Source organism: Hyperolius riggenbachi, chromosome 7, assembly GCF_040937935.1.
Source record: "Hyperolius riggenbachi isolate aHypRig1 chromosome 7, aHypRig1.pri, whole genome shotgun sequence".
Taxonomy (NCBI): domain Eukaryota; kingdom Metazoa; phylum Chordata; class Amphibia; order Anura; family Hyperoliidae; genus Hyperolius; species Hyperolius riggenbachi.
The window spans coordinates 236,931,100-236,946,354 of NC_090652.1; the positions used below are offsets into that span (position 1 = coordinate 236,931,100).

At 46.3% G+C, this 15,255-nt stretch overlaps 1 pseudogene; it reads right to left on the reverse strand.

Annotated features, from left to right (window-relative positions):
- Nucleotides 1-5,706: 5,706 nt before the first annotated feature.
- On the reverse strand, nt 5,707-14,428 carry LOC137526148 (uncharacterized; annotated as a pseudogene).
- Between the last annotated feature and the right edge of the window lie 827 nt (nt 14,429-15,255).

Consider the following 15,255-nt stretch of genomic DNA (forward strand, 5'->3'; position numbering starts at 1 on the left):
CATTTTGGAAAGAAGATATCCCAAAGTATTCACTGAGAGGCATGGTGAGTTCATAGAAGATTTTATTTTGTGTCACAAGTTAGCGGAAAATGACACTTTGTGACAAAAAAAAAAAGTTTTCATTTCTTCTAACTTGCGACAAAAAAAAAAAAATGAAATCTGCCACGGACTCACTATGCTCCTCTCTGAATACCTTGAAGGGTCTACTTTCCAAAATGGGGTCATTTGTGGGGTGTGTTTACTGTCCTGGCATTTTGGGGGGTGCTAAATTGTAAGCACCCCTGTAAAGCCTAAAGGTGCTCATTGGACTTTGGGCCCCTTAGCGCAGTTAGGCTGCAAAAAAGTGCCACACATGTGGTATTGCCCTACTCAGGAGAAGTAGTATAATGTGTTTTGGGGTGTATTTTTACACATACCCATGCTGGGTGGGAGAAATATCTCTGTAAATGACAATTTTTTTTACACACAATTGTCCATTTACAGAGATATTTTTTCCACTCAGCATGGGTATGTGTAAAAATACACCCCAATGAATAAGGTCCTGGGACCACTAATACATAGAGATCAGGTGGTGTTCATCCCGCAACGCCAGGCCTCTGACAACGTCAGAAAGGTAGTGGGCCTTCTCCATGTCGCTGCCTCTAGAAAACTCCCCTTAGCCCTGGTCTCACTCGACATGGAGAAGGCCTTTGACACAATCGACTGGCCATACATGTTACAAGCCCTCCAAAAAGTCGGGATTGGGGGGCCCTTCCTAAAAGCTATACAGAGTCTATACTCCACCCCCACAGCTTACCTAAAATTACCTACTAACAACCCAGGTGCCATTAATATTCAAAGAGGAACACGTCAAGGATGTCCGCTTTCTCCAGCTCTTTTCGCCCTGACAATAGAACCTTTAGCAGCTAAAATACGTGCTTCACCAGACATTCAGGGTGTGACAATAGCAAGAACTAATTACAAAGCAAATTTATTTGCGGACGATCTACTCCTTACCCTCACCTCTCCACACACGTCCCTGCCTAATTTATTAGATCTAATGAAAACATTTGGCAATGTCTCGGGTCTCTCCCTTAATATCAACAAATTCGAAGTCCTTTTCACTAACTTATCCAAAGCACAAGCCACAGCCATAACATCCTCACTAGGCCTTTCAATTCAAAGTAAGTACATTACCTATCTCGGGGTTAAAATCTCTGCCAATCCCAAAGATCTATATGCACTCAACTATAAACCTATGCTGGCCTCTCTGAAACAAGACTTACTAATATGTAATTCACCCTCACTGTCCTGGACGGGCAGAATACAAGCGGTCAGAATGACTCTTCTCCCGCGCCTGCTATACCTGTTCAGAACATTACCCGTTCTAGTAACTAAATCCTCACTCAATGATCTACAGCTCTCTATTTTTAAGTTCATAACTAACAATAAAAGAGCTCGGATAAATAAAAAAATAATGTGCATGAACAGGAGCAGGGGCGGTATGGGAGTTCCGGACCTATTTAGCTACTACAAAGCTTCCCAAATGGCCCAAATACATGCTAAGTTTAGTCCCCCTCTATGGGCTGAGATTGAGGATGCCTTGATACATCCTGCCACTTTCTTGGCCTTACAATGGTCAACTCAGATATCCCCATCTAAATACCAAAAACAGTCTCAGCTGACAGCACACTCTTTAACAATTTGGAATAGACTTAAAATACAAAAAGGACTACAATCAGTTATTCCCCTCCAAACTCCCTTATTCGGTAATCCCAATTTCCCTCCGGGTCTTGAACAAAACTCATTTAGATGGTGGAAAGAGAGAGGATTTCTTACTCTTAAAAACGTTTTGATAAATGATAAGCTACCCTCCTGGAATCAATTTAGGGAGGCCACTTCTTTCCCACCTTCTGAATACTTTCATGCTGCACAAATCTACCACTTTATACGATCGTTTCCGGCTAAAAATGCCACGCTTCCTACCAGGACCACATATGAAGCCTGGTGCGATCTGCACCCCCTCGAAGGGGGCCTCATATCTTACATATACTCATTATTATCACAACCACTAGAATTTACAAAATCCAGGGCAATGATACAATGGGAAAGAGACCTGGGCCTCACCCTACCCCTTAAACGCTGGTCCAAATGCTGTTAAACCCTTACTAAAGGCAGTAGTTTCTATTCCCATATAGAACTACAAGATACTACATAGAACATATGTTACCCCTATTAAAATGCATGCTATATCAGCAGATAATTCCCATTTATGCTTCAGAGGCTGCGGCTCTCCCAGATCCATTGACCACATATGGTGGTTCTGCCCGGTTGTAAAAAGATATTGGGACCAGGTTACTTCTGCTCTAAGCACGGCCTTTGAGAAGTCGCTCACACCAGATCCTCTACTCCTACTCCTAGGGGACAAGCCTCAAGGATGGAAATATCCTCATCATAGGCTCTCCCAGCACATAGCTAAAGCAGCTAGAATCCACATAGCACGTCAATGGCGACAACCAACACTATCAATGGACCTCACTGATAATATTATTAAAGATATATTAATATCTGAGCGAACCCTAGCCATAATTAATGACACTACAGACGCTTTCACTAGAACCTGGCAACCTTGGCTCTCTTGTTCGCATACTCTGGGACTACGTTCGTGTGCCCTTACCTTTTGAAAAAAATACCTGTAGCCCCAATGATTGCCCTGTAAGTCAATCTGGAATGTACCAACGAATTAATCGACTGTATGTTACCAACCATTACTGTTTATATGTTATTTACGCTACTCTTGTTTTGAGTAGACTGTTTACTGTATTCGCATGATAAATGTCACAAAATTCGCCCTTTGCTAAGGGCTACACCTAAGCGATCTTGTAAACCTCAAATTTTTAATTAAATACTTTTGAAACTAAAATACACCCCAAAACACATTATACTACTTCTCCTGAGTACGGCGATACCACATGTGTGGCACTTTTTTGCACCCTAACTTCCGTTAGTAGTATGGTGAGTTCATAGAAGATTTTATTTTTTGTCACAAGTAAGCTGAAATTGATTTTAATTGTTTTTTTTCACAAAGTGTCATTTTCCGCTAACTTGTGACAAAAAATAGAATCTTCTATGAACTCACCATACTCCTAACGGAATACCTTGGGGTTGTCGTCTTTCTAAAATGGGGTCATTTGTGGGGTTCCTATACTGCCCTGGCATTTTAGGGGCCCTAAACCATGAGGAGTAGTCTTGAAACCAAATGTCGCAAAATGACCTGTGAAATCCTAAAGGTACTCATTGGACTTTGGGCCCCTTAGCACACTTAGGGTGCAAAAAAGTGCCACACATGTGGTACCGCTGTACTTAGGAGAAGTAGTATAATGTATTTTGTGGTGTATTTTTACACATACCCATGCTGAGTGGGGTTTTCTGTTTCCTACTGAGTGTCAAACAAAGGAACGTGCATGGGGGTGGGGTTAAGTGCCGGTTTGGAGGAGGAGCAACTAGACGTCACAACAAAGCTGCTACTGTCCAGAAACAAACCTCTGCGGACATAATAGCGGCGGACTGGTGGCGAAGGTGAAATTTTTGGGCAGCAAACAGTGTCCGCCTACCCACTAGAAGCACTACACAGAAGAACCAGGAGCGCGCAAGCAAGCCAAGAGGGCGGCATCAGTTGAGCAAGAGCTCCCCCACCTGGACGTAATACATAACAGCCTGTATGGAAGCCGATTGTAACGGTTAGTGTCAGCTGGTGACAGGATTCTGATTATTTGGTGATCTGCAGTATCACCAATAATACAGAAACTATATCTGATTATGTGGTGATCTGCAGAATCACCAATAATGCAGAGATTAGCATTAGAGTAACAGAACGGTCAGTACTTTAATCAAAGTGATCACACTTGTTTAGGTGCACAGTAGCTCAGGAGCACTCCCAAGTGATAGCCCCTGGCTGTGGGACTATCACCAGAACAGGAGAGGTCGTACAGGTAGGGTCGGTAACTGGCCGGTCAGGCAGCAGTACAAAATCGGCAAACAGTACATAGTCAGAGGATAGCTAAGGTCAGCAGCAATCAGATATGCGGAGGTACAGAATCAGAAGGCAAGAGCAGGTCGGCAACTAGACAGATAGGCAGAGTACAGAATCGTGAGGCAAAGGATAGTCGAGAGTTCAGGCAAGGTTCATACACATAGAGACAATAATATCAATTATAATTATAGCTATCAAACAATTCCTATCTTGTGTGAACTATCTAAGGTCTGAGAGCTTAACCGCAAAGTTTCAGCAACAGCAGACAATGTTGAACTGACAGCCCGGGACTTAAATGCAAGGGTAATCCTCGCAGTTCCGCCCACACCTCTCAACCAATCAGGCGACAGAGGTCAGTTCTCAGGCGTCAGCTGATCTTTCTCCTCAGTGCATAAAGGTCCTGTCTCTGTGTGCGCGCGTGCGCCCTTCTGCTGAGATGCGCCCTGGAGAGACCTGACCTGGTGGGAAGCGATGCCGAGGAGGCGACGGTGGCATCCGCTGTGACGTCAGACGCGAGAGTGGCGCTCGCGCCGCTCTCAGCTGCCGAGGTAATTTTGCTACTACTGACACCGATTAGTTGTGCAGGAGCCCCCGTGTGGCCATAATAAGTAGTAACCTATATGCAAGCCGAGGGGACAGAATTAGTTGTGCAGGAGCTCCCCATGTGACCATTATAAGTAACAGCTTGTGTGGAAGCCGACGGGATGGCATTAGTTGTACAGAAGCTCCCCCCATGTGGCTGTAATAAGTAACATACTGTATCGCTGCTGCTTAGCATTGCTCTCTCTCTCCAGCCTCACTATGCTTTACCATTCAGGAGAGGGGGAGGGAGGTCCCAGACAGGTCTGGTGGGCATGTTATCGTTTGGAGGCGTGGTCAATATTATAATACGTCTTTGTGCTTACTGCAGCTTTCTCAATATTCCTCTGGGCAAATTACAAAAGCATGCTGAAGGTGCTTACATACATTTTGTTTCCTAGGGAGACAAACAAAATGCACCTTGCAATAACATTTTGACTCTGGACATCTTTGTCCAGGTCATGATGAAACCATTCCTGTAAGGAGGAAAGCTTAATCATTTGAGGATCTGTAACCTGCTTTAGAAGTCCTAGACATATGTAGCTGGTCTCGGATTTCAGATCCAACTTGGCATATTTCACCTGGGCAATATCATTTACCTGTACGGAAATCAGCATAGTATTGTTGGTCTTCTCGATTTTAACCAATGATTGGGTATGTCTGGTTAGGCCTGCAACTTCCTGATTTCCCCCTTAAGAGAAATGGTTAATACATCATCCTCCAGAATTATCTTTTCAATCTTATCCTGGATATTGATGATGTGAAAAGTAGTATTAACATCTTCTTGGGGTTTACCATTTTTGCTACCTGATTGTTCTGGAAATGGATTTTGACAGAGTTAGGCCTTTCTTCAATCATCTGGCAACTATGTTGCGGTTGTGCATTGCTCTGGCTCAAAAGCAACTGGAGTTTTTACCTGAGTCCATATTGCTTCATTAATAAAGTTGATTGTAGAACTCAATCTTTTGAGCAAATCAATTCCGATGATCAGCCGATCATATGGAAGATCCACAATCAATGTTAGATGTCTAATGATCGTTTTACCAATCTTATTTGACAGCTAGGATGTGCATTTCACTTGTAAACTGTCACCACTTACACTTACCAGAGAGCCATCAAATGCCATTAGTCTTTGCTTCTTTGTCCATGACTCCAAAAACCTGTTGGACATAGCTGAAAGACAAAATAGTGACCTGGGACCCGATATCCAATAAACCTTGGTCCGACACATCCATCTTAGAGATAGGTATCCATAAAATACCAGCCGTCTAACTGTACAAGATTACAGAGAAAATTAAAGAGTTTTACCATCTCTTGTTTTAAGGAGTGATCCCTCTGCAGCATCAGGATATTTTGAGATTGCTCCTCCCCGTTCCGCCTGCAGGGCACCCGGTTTTCGATGGATTCTACCATTGGAACAGACTGAACAGAGGGTACGTCACACACAGACTCAAGTGACAGCAGATTACAAAGATTGTCCTTATTGGGCTGCAAGACAAATGAACTTCCCCTCTCCCCGACACTGGATGGGTCAGTGCAATGCAAAACATGATCGTTAACCGTATTTGATTCTGTCATGTCCATTTCCATGTAGGTATTTGGCTTTGCTTTCTTTACTTGGCAGAGCTTGGCCCTGCCTTTTCCTCTAAAAAACTTCAGGTTGTTTTGGTGCAGAAACTTGAGACATTTTACTTACAATGTTGCTCAATTTGGCCACCTGGTCTGCAAGTTGATCAAATCTGCAAGGCCTATGAGGGTTTTGATTTTGGGGACCATTCCAGTTCCTTGTGGGTGAATCACCCCTAGGAGAATTTGGTGGTTCCTGCCTTTTTCCCCACGGTGGCCTGTGCCTATTGTTCCACCATCTGTACCCCTGGGGACCCTTGTATCCTTGATAACCCTATAATTTTGATTACCCTGGTATCCTTGGTACCCTTGGTTAAAGCGAGGTCGGTAATCCTGGCTTCCAGAACCTGAGCTACTCCCTCCTGACCCTTTAGCAATTTGAGGTTTAGTTTGTTTGGGGGTTTAGCGGTTGTTTGTGGTTTTGTTGACTAGGCCCTGTGGCTTAGGGTATTTTCTTTGGCTGGGACTCAAAATTTAAATCAGATTTTTCTCTGGATTCATAAACATTATGCTCCGGGAGTTGTTTATTTCTCCTCTCATTTGCATTTTGGCCTTTACTGATATTAAACAGTGAGGTTGCTGAAGTCACCATTCTTTATAGGGGGTTTTCAAAATCCAGATCATGGGCAAGACTTAATTTGAATTGGGTTGGTAAGGCCTCATAAAATACTGGTTTAAATTCCACAGATTCCCAATCAGGGTTTCTGTAGGCCAAACCATAGGCATTTTTAAGAACAGAGAGAAATTCTTGAGGGCTTTGATTAGGCCTACATGTAAGTTTGTAAATCTCTCTCTTTGCAGCAGTGGTAGTTCGGTAGGGCCCGTATTCTAGTTTAATTTCATGTAAGACAGACTGCCATTTGGTAATTCCCCTCTCCCTAAAACAGGAAAAATTGTGACACTATTTGTCATCAAAGGCCTATGGAAGAAACTTGATTCTATCTGCATCAGACAATTTTAATGAATCCACGGTAGATTCATACAGTTCTAAGTGGTTTGCTATTTGGAAAGAACCTTTCTTAGAAAATTTTGGCACAGCAGTTTTCAAAAATGTAATTATGCTGTCAGAATTTTGTATTTCATCTGGAGATTGTGGATTTTTTCTCTTTGAACTCCTTTTATGGGAATTCTTCCCCCTGTTTGGAAAAGGACTGGACCCATGCTTGCTCGCATCACTCTCAACTTCACTTGCATTAGAGCTTGGAACATAACTTTTATGGGACACATTTGACACGGGTATTGGATTTCGCACATTCCTCTCTGGGGATGTGTCTGGATAAGAATCTCTAGGAACCCTTGTTCTGTGATTGCCTAGTAAGACGGTCACAGCTTGGCAAGCTTCACTCAACCGGCCCAAAACATCTTGTGCTTCTGGATGTGAGGAAACGCGGAAAAGCCGCCGTCTCTCGAGGTGAGGCGGCTGTTTCCGCGTCCAGCATGGCGTCACAACGCGGAAAAAACGCTGCATGCCGCATGGGCAGTGCGGCGGAATCCGCATTGGTAACGGCGGAATCCACATCAGAGGCGACCCCCGCATTAGATACATTGCAAAACAGTACTGGTGTGGCTGGGACTGATAGTCCACCAAGATTCAGACTTACACGCGCGCGAGCACTGAGGCAGAATTTAAATAGCAGTTAGAAGGGTGTCGGCTGACCAGCTGGGTCAGCTGACAAATTCCACTGCTCCCATTGGACCAGCAATTAGGGAGGTCCTGGAAAGGTCCTAGAGTATATATACTGCTGGTTGTTCACTTGCTCCTTGTCTGGCGTTGCGTTCACATATGTGGGAGCACCCAGATCCGTAGTTAGATCCGTTAGTGTGCCGGGACCAGCTGGAGCTGTAATCCTACACTAAGCTAGATTCTGTTGATAGCTAAAGTACTAGTTTGATTGTGATTATCTGTTATGACTTTTGCCTGCCTTGACTATCCTCCTGAACTCTGATCTTGCACCTCGATATTTCTGATACTCTGTTGACGAACCCCGGCTCGTACTTTGACTCTGCTTCTGCCTCCTGATTTTGTACCCCGATATTTCTGATACCCCGTTGCTGAACCCTGCCTGTACTCTGACTCTGCCTTTGCCTCCTGATCCTGTACTTTATCTGTCCGTGTGTGTACGACCTGGCTTGTCCGACCTCGAGAACCGACCTTACCGTTAGAGGCGATTCCTCGCTCTGTTAGCGATCCTTCCTCCTGAGGGTCACTTTCAGATATCCCTTCCTACTGTCAGTCTGACTCCTCCCGTCTTGGAGAGCTCAGGTCTGCGGAAGGAATCTGTGCAGTACTCCTTACTGCATTGAGGCCTTGTCCTCTTAGTGTTACAGTTACACCAAACACTACACTCTATTCAGGAGATCAGAGGTTAGTTTGTATATCGGATTATCGGTGAGACTGCAGTTCACTTATAATCTGGTATATATCTGTATTTCCGGTGATACTGCAGATCACCGGTAATCAGATACTCTCTGCGCCCACCGATCGTTACAGAACGCCAGACCAAAAAACAAAATGGACGCAAACACTGGTCGTCTGGGTATGCTTGCCACTTCGGTGGATAACCTCCATCAAGCACTGGGCCAGCACAAAGCTTTGATTGATGCCCTTTCAGGCTCTGTGCAAACCCTCCAGACGTCAGTTGATTCAGTGCGATCCCCTCCTAGTGATGACATACGTATGCCTGTACCTGATAAATTTTCCGGCCACAAGTCTGACTTCCGGAATTTCAAGAGTAGAGTGTTGTCATACTTCGAGTTAAGACCCCGATCCTCGGGGACTAAGACCCAACGGGTCATTTTCATTAAAACACTGTTAACTGGTGATTCCCAGTCCTGGGCATACAACCTGTCCCCCACTAATTTAGCTCTGACCTCAGTCGAGGAATTTTTTAAGGCTATGGCCGTAATATACGACGACCCTGACCTTGCGGCAACTTCAGAGCGGAAGCTCAAACTTTTGCGGCAAGGCAGAGGGTCGGTCGAGGATTACGCAGCAGAATTTCGTAGGTGGTCTGTTACCGCCAGATTCGACAATTTTGCTCTGATGGATTATTTTCTATCTGGGTTGTCGGAGGAGGTCTCTGATTTGATGCTAACCTTACCCGAGCCCGCAACAGTCGATGAGGCCATATCATCGGCCATCAGAGTCGATCGTCGACTACGCCATCAGAGGCAGACTAGGGGCAGTCACCGGGTCAGGGTGACTTCGTATGTGGCACCTTCTGGTACACCCGCAGTAACGGCATCTCCACCGGTGTCACCCTCTCCAGCCTCACCACCACCCGAACCCATGCAAATTGGTCGATCAAGATTGACCCAGGTGGAACGTAGGCGGAGAATAACAGAACAACTGTGCCTGTATTGTGCAGAAGCAGGGCACATGGTGCGAAACTGCCCTAACAAGTCGGGAAACGGGTCTGCCTAGGAGTAGTGGGGGGTGACACCCTAGGCACTTCATTCTCACCCCAAAAGGAGAAGAAGTTACTTCTCCCCTGTACTATTACGTGGGATGATAAGTCTGTGGACACTGAAGCTTTTATTGACTCTGGCTCAGCGGCCAATTTTATGAACCTTGAATTTGCTCGGGAGTTGGGTATTCCTCTCACTCCAGTAAGTCCCCCCATTCAGGTCACGGCAGTAGACGATTCCCCGCTGCAACGGGATCGTCCCCTGTCTCAGACTCCGCAGGTGAGGGTTACGATAGGGGTATTGCATGGGGAACAGCTACAGTTTTTCGTTTTGAACATGTCAACCTCCACTATTATCTTAGGCATGCCTTGGTTACAGGCCCACTCTCCACAAATCGACTGGGCCACGGGTCAGGTAACCAGATGGTCTGATCGTTGTCACCAACAGTGTCTAGGAAAGGTGACATTGGGTCAGACCAAGGTGTACGTGGAGGGTGTTCCCGAGGTGTATTCCGATTTTTCTGATGTCTTTTGTCCCAAGTCTGCTGATCAATTACCTCCTCATCGCCCGTTCGATTGCCCCATTGATCTCCGTGCTGGTTGTATGCACCCTAGGGGTCACCTGTATAACTTGTCCGGTCCCGAGAAGTTGGCCATGCAGGATTACATTCGTGACAACCTGGCCAAGGGGTTTATTCGGCCCTCTCGGTCACCTGCTGGGGCCGGTTTCTTTTTTGTTAAGAAAAAAGACGGGGGTCTTCGACCTTGTATCGACTACCGAGGACTCAATAAAATCACGGTGAAAAATCGCTATCCGTTACCATTGATAGACGACTTATTCACGCAGGTCACTACTGCAAAGATCTTTTCTAAGTTAGATCTGAGGGGGGCATACAACCTAATCCGCATTAGAAGGGGCGATGAATGGAAGACGGCCTTTAACACACCCGACGGGCATTACGAATACTTGGTGATGCCCTTCGGGTTGTGCAATGCGCCCGCCGTCTTCCAGGAACTAATCAATGAGGTATTCCGGGAGGTATTGGGTAAATTCGTACTGGTATATCTCGATGATATATTAATTTATTCCAATAACCTCCCCGAACACAGGGTCCATGTGAAATTTGTCCTAAACAAATTAAGACAGAATAGACTCTATGCCAAGTTAGAAAAGTGTATTTTTGAGGTGACATCCGTCACGTTTCTGGGGTATGTGATTTCTACCTCAGGTCTGTCAATGGACCCCGCTAAAGTCACAGCTGTCCTAGAATGGCCGCAACCTGTGGGTCTGAAAGCCCTCCAGAGATTCCTGGGTTTTGCAAATTATTATAGGAGGTTTATAAAAGGGTACTCCACAATCATTGCACCCCTTACCAGTCTTACAAAAAAGGGGGCAGATACTACCCACTGGTCTCCGGAGGCTCAGAATGCATTTTCTAGTCTGAAAAAATTGTTTTGTTCCGCACCAATCCTGAGACATGTCGACACCGCTTATCCGTTCATTGTTGAGGTCGATGCCTCGGAGGTCGGGGTAGGGGCTGTGCTGTCTCAGCGATCAGGGTTACAGGGAAGACTACATCCCTGTGCGTACTTTTCCCGTAGGTTCTCTCCGGCGGAGAGAAACTACGATATAGGCAACAGAGAGCTCCTGGCCATTAAATTGGCATTTGAGGAGTGGCGCCACTGGTTGGAGGGGGCAGAGCACATGATCACTGTTTACACCAACCACAAGAACTTGGAGTACATCGAGGGGGCTAAGAGGCTTAGTCCCCGTCAGGCCCGGTGGTCCTTGTTTTTTACGAGATTCAGGTTTATAATCACATACACTCCAGGTAGCAAAAACATCAAGGCAGATGCCCTCTCCAGGTGTTTCGAACCTGAGACAGCACAGCCCCTCACTCCTGAATCCATCATTCCGCAGAAACTGGTGTTAGTCGCCACGGAGTCTTGGGAAGAGTGGACAGAGATCTTGGGTCCCTTTCAGCAGGAGGTTCCTGAAGGGAAACCCGAAGGGGTCTTGTTCATACCACTACCATTCCGGTTACAGGTTCTGCAACTCTTTCACGCCCATAAGAATGCTGGTCATCCTGGAGCTGCCAGAACGCAGGATCTGATTGCCAGGTGTGCTTGGTGGCCTTCCTTGGCAACAGATTGCAAGGAGTATGTTAGGGAGTGTGCGGTGTGCGCCCAGAGTAAGCCCTCCCGGCTGGCACCTGTAGGAAGGTTGCAGCCTTTGCCCACCCCGAGTGAGCCATGGACCCACTTGTCCATGGATTTTGTGGGGGAATTGCCCAGGTCTGAAGGCATGTCGGTCATTTGGGTGGTAGTCGATCGGTTTAGCAAAATGGCCCATTTTGTGCCCCTGAAAGGACTCCCCTCGGCTCAAGAACTGGCTGAATTGTTTATCATTCACATCTTGCGGCTGCATGGCATTCCGGAAGACATCGTGTCTGATAGGGGAGTCCAGTTTGTGTCTGGATTCTGGAGGGCATTTTGCCACCAAATGGGCATGAAATTGTCTTTCTCGTCAGGCTACCACCCACAGACCAATGGGCAGACAGAACGCATTAACCAATCCCTGGAGCAATTCCTGAGATGCTACGTTGCTGAGGCGCAGAGTGACTGGGTGAAATTTTTGCCCTTCGCGGAATTCGCTCAAAATAATTTAAAGAATTCCTCGTCTGGGTTTTCCCCATTTCAGATTGTAACAGGGAGGTCACCCAAATTTTCCCCTTTTCCAGTTGTCTCGTCTCCATTTCCAGCACTGGAAGATTGGCAGAGATCACTCAGGGACAATTGGGGAATTGTTAAGGGGAATTTACAGAAGGCGTTCCAGAGTCAGAAGGGTCAAGCAGATAAGAGACGGTCCGTGGAATGGAAGTTTCGGCCAGGGGATCTAGTCTGGGTGTCCACGCGTCACTTGACCCTGAAGCAGCCATCTGCCAAACTGGGTCCCAGGTTTGTGGGCCCATTTTCCGTGACCAAGAAGATTAATAATGTTACTTATTCCATTGACCTTCCCATCAGCATGCGGGGGGTGAGGTCTTTCCACGTATCCCTTCTTAAACCAGCAGTCCAGGTGGGTCCCACTCCTCCTCCTCCCGTGTTGGTGGATGCCCAACCCGAGTACGAAGTGGAGAAGATCATAGATTCACGTACTGTACAGAACTCGGTACAGTACCTCGTACATTGGAAGGGGTACGGGATTGAGGAGAGGCAATGGGTACCTAGGAACCGCATGCATGCGGACGAGTTAGTGAAGGAATTTCATGCTGTACATCCCAAGAAACCTGGTGGGAGTTGTCCGGAGTCCACTCCTCGGGAGGGGGGTACTGTGAGGAAACGCGGAAAAGCCGCCGTCTCTCGAGGTGAGGCGGCTGTTTCCGCGTCCAGCATGGCGTCACAACGCGGAAAAAACGCTGCATGCCGCATGGGCAGTGCGGCGGAATCCGCATTGGTAACGGCGGAATCCACATCAGAGGCGACCCCCGCATTAGATACATTGCAAAACAGTACTGGTGTGGCTGGGACTGATAGTCCACCAAGATTCAGACTTACACGCGCGCGAGCACTGAGGCAGAATTTAAATAGCAGTTAGAAGGGTGTCGGCTGACCAGCTGGGTCAGCTGACAAATTCCACTGCTCCCATTGGACCAGCAATTAGGGAGGTCCTGGAAAGGTCCTAGAGTATATATACTGCTGGTTGTTCACTTGCTCCTTGTCTGGCGTTGCGTTCACATATGTGGGAGCACCCAGATCCGTAGTTAGATCCGTTAGTGTGCCGGGACCAGCTGGAGCTGTAATCCTACACTAAGCTAGATTCTGTTGATAGCTAAAGTACTAGTTTGATTGTGATTATCTGTTATGACTTTTGCCTGCCTTGACTATCCTCCTGAACTCTGATCTTGCACCTCGATATTTCTGATACTCTGTTGACGAACCCCGGCTCGTACTTTGACTCTGCTTCTGCCTCCTGATTCTGTACCTCGATATTTCTGATACCCCGTTGCTGAACCCTGCCTGTACTCTGACTCTGCCTTTGCCTCCTGATCCTGTACTTTATCTGTCCGTGTGTGTACGACCTGGCTTGTCCGACCTCGAGAACCGACCTTACCGTTAGAGGCGGTTCCTCGCTCTGTTAGCGATCCTTCCTCCTGAGGGTCACTTTCAGATATCCCTTCCTACTGTCAGTCTGACTCCTCCCGTCTTGGAGAGCTCAGGTCTGCGGAAGGAATCTGTGCAGTACTCCTTACTGCATTGAGGCCTTGTCCTCTTAGTGTTACAGTTACACCAAACACTACACTCTATTCAGGAGATCAGAGGTTAGTTTGTATATCGGATTATCGGTGAGACTGCAGTTCACTTATAATCTGGTATATATCTGTATTTCCGGTGATACTGCAGATCACCGGTAATCAGATACTCTCTGCGCCCACCGATCGTTACACTGGATCACCATCACCAATTGGTTTGGCTTTAGAGCAGATGGTGACCAATTCTTATATTGGGGAGTAATTACTGGAGGGACAGGAGATCACTCCCTATTAGGTATACCTGTCTGTTGACTTTTGGAGTATTGTAGCTGCAGTTCTCCAAATTCCTCTTTGAGCTTGCGGTATGCTATGCAACTATATTCAGCATCAGTTTCTAGGTACCTAATCAATGTTTCCGTGTTTGAGCTCTCTATCTCTAATTGGGTTTTATTAGACTTCATAAGTTGGGCGTTTGATTCTATCGCACGTAATTGAAATCTCAATTTCTCTACCTCTTCCTTCCTTGCTTTTGATAGGATATCTACTTCCATCAATGCATATAAAACAGGAGGTAGGGCACACATTAGTCTTTTAGCTCTTGTCAGTTTATCATGGAAGCCACACAGTGTCAAGCAATTGCTGGTGCAGGTGTATGTAAATATATGTTTATTTCAAAACAAAATGGAATTTCTTTTGGAATAAAACATATTTAGCTGTGTTTGTAATCCAGTGATTTGCGATCCTCACTCCACGTGGCTCCCCTGATGATGGCTGTCCACCTCCACAATCATCTGAGCGCTTAAAGAGAACCTGTACTGAGTACAAATATTTAAAATAAACACATGAGGTAACTTCAAATGAACATTGCATGGTACTTGTGTATTATCCCGTCTAGCCGGACAGCTCGTCCGTTAGACAGGCTTAAAAAGTGTGCCCTGTGTTTCTTTAGCAGCTGATTCATCACAAATCAGCTGCTCTGTTCTGCACAGTACCATCTCTTCTCACCCGACTATAAAGTGAACCCAAAGGCTCTTTTCAGAGCCACCCACTACTGCACTACGGAGCTGTGTAACACTGTTATGAATTTAATTACCTATCCCTTACAATCTAGTAGTAGCCACTGCCTCATTCAATCACTACGGAGCGGTATACTGCTATTGCGCTATCCGCTGTACAGTGTTCCCCGAATATTCAGGCTCTCCCACTCAGATCGGCTGTGCTGGCAGGAGGATTTCCACGCTGCAGTAATTACTCCCCTCCTGCAGCCGTGCGGTGCTATACATGTATGCGGGAAGCCCTAGTTCAGGGAATACTGAATGCAGTAGGTTCATCCTGCAGCTTTTAACTCGGAGGCACACGTTTTCACGAGAGAACTCTG